This window comes from Sciurus carolinensis, chromosome 2, assembly GCF_902686445.1.
Source record: "Sciurus carolinensis chromosome 2, mSciCar1.2, whole genome shotgun sequence".
Lineage (NCBI taxonomy): Eukaryota > Metazoa > Chordata > Mammalia > Rodentia > Sciuridae > Sciurus > Sciurus carolinensis.
Window position 1 is genome coordinate 175,929,932 of NC_062214.1, and position 2,345 is coordinate 175,932,276.

The following is a 2,345-nucleotide window of genomic DNA, read 5'->3' on the forward strand; positions in this document are numbered from 1 at the left end:
CCCAATCATTTCTCCTCTGCACCTTCCTGCATGTCTCACATGTGAGCTTTTGGGGGACAGCTCACGTCTAAACCATAACATTCTGTCGCTGGCTCCCAAAAGCTCACACTCATCTGACAATACAAAATATATTTAGTCCATTTCAAGCATCCCTATAGTCTCAATAGTTCCAAGATTGCTCAAAGTTCAAGTCCACAGTCTTCTCTGAGTCTCAGGCAATCTCGAGTTGTGAGCTCCTATAAAATTAAAAGCCATTTACAAATATCCAACATATAAAGGTACTGAGTAAACATTTCCTTTTATAAAAATAGAAGCATAGAAAAAAGGGATGGGACTAAAGCGAGACCAAAATCCAGTGGGGCAAACAAGTCCTGTAGCTCCATGTCGGGCACCTGGGGTGCATGGCATCGTGATGTTCTCTCCAAAGGGCTTGTGTAGCTCTGCCCCCGTGGCCTTGTTGGTTGTAGCCCAACTGGCCTTTCTGTTGGCTTGTCTCTGCTCAATTCCTGCCCCTTTCCTAGGCTGATGCCCTATGTCACTGGCATTTCTTAATCTCAGGGGTCTCCACTGCAGCTTCTGCTTCTTCCTCACATCTCCACACTTTGCCCTCTCAGGGGCTGCCCACAGGGACTCGGACCCTGCTGCACTTTGCCTGGCCTCCCAGGCCTTCCTTTGAAATCTTGGTGGAAGCCTCCATGATCCCCTAACTCCAGCATCCTGCATTCCTGCAGAACCAGCACCACATGGTTGATGCCAAGGTCTGCCGCCATCTGGAGCAGTAGCCAAGCCTCCAGGGGCCCTGGCTGCAGAGGCCTCTGAGGGTCTGGGTGGCTGAACATGCTGATAAAGCTTCCTAGGCCCTCTTGTGCAAAAAGGGTGTCCCACTGGTCTCTTCTCAGAGAATTTTCACCTTTACTCCCTTGAGCTTGAGATGGGTGTGGTCTTCCAGCTCCTGAGTTGCCCTCACACCATCTTTCTCGTTGTCTCTAGGCAGTCTTTAGTAATCTGTAGTGGTGGTAATGTCTTTAACAGCTGCAACTTCCTTATCCCTGCCTTCCAGGTCCACCTTTTAAAAATCTTATTGCTCTGCTTTCTGATCCTGATTATCACAATAAATTTGGCTAAAAGCTGCCAGCAATATCCATGTCGCTTCCTGAATGCTATGCTGCCTAGACATTTCTTCCGCCAGAGTAAGAAGTCCATTGCTTCTAAAATCAGCCTCATAGAAAGTCTCTGGACATGGGCATAATGCAGATAACTTTTCAGCCAGAACATAACATGAATGGCCTCTACTCCAACTCCATTAGAATCCTCCTTTTCTGAATCCTCTTGAGCCCTGTCTTCACTGACCATGGTCCTATTGCCATTCTGATCTAAACTCCCTCCAGAATCAGCCATTAATCTCTGCTTACAACAATATAACGCATTTCCAGCTTCTACTGCTAAGCATCTCAAAATTTCTCCCACCAATTCCAGGAAACTCCAGCCACATCCTACCACTTCAATTAATCCCATCAGGAATTAATTTGCTAATTGTGTTAAGACTCTTATAACCCAATCATTTCTCCTCTGAACCTTCCTGCATAGTCTCACATGTGAGCTTTTGGGGGGTCACCTCACACCCAAACCATAACATCTGTGAAGTATCTGTTTAGTTCCTTTGCCCATTTATTGATTGGGTTATTTGTGTTTTTATGGCATTCAGTTTTTTGTGTTCTTTATATATTCTGGAGATGAATGCTGTATTTGATGTGCATGTGGTAAAGATTTTCTCCCATTCTGTAGGTTCTCTCTTCATGTTCTTGATTCTTTCCTTTGCTGTAAAGAAGCTTTTTAGTTTGAATCCATCCCATTTATTGATTCTTGATTTTACTTCTTTAGGAGTCTTGTTAAGGAAGTCAGTTCCTAAGCCAACATGGTAGAGATTTGGTCCTACTTTTTCTTCTGTTAGATGCAGGGTCTCTGTTCTAGTGCCTAAGTCCTTGATCCAATTTGAATTGATTTTTGTGCAGGGTGAGAGATAGGGGTTTAGTTTCATTTTGCTACATATGGATTTCCAGTTTTCCCAGCACCATTTGCTAAAGAGGCTGTTTTTCTCCTTTGTGTATTTTTGGCCCTTTGTCTGGTATGAGATAACTGTATGGATGTGGGTTTGCCTCTGTGTCTTCTATTCTGTGCCATTGGTCTATGTGTCTGGTAGATGCCAGGACCATGCTGTTTTGTCACTGTGGTTCTGTAGTATAATTTAAGGTCTGGTATTGTGTTATCTCCTTCTTCATTTTTCTAAGTTCCTTGATATTGAGACACATACTTCATATCAAGAGAATGTCAATTCATTGATCTGT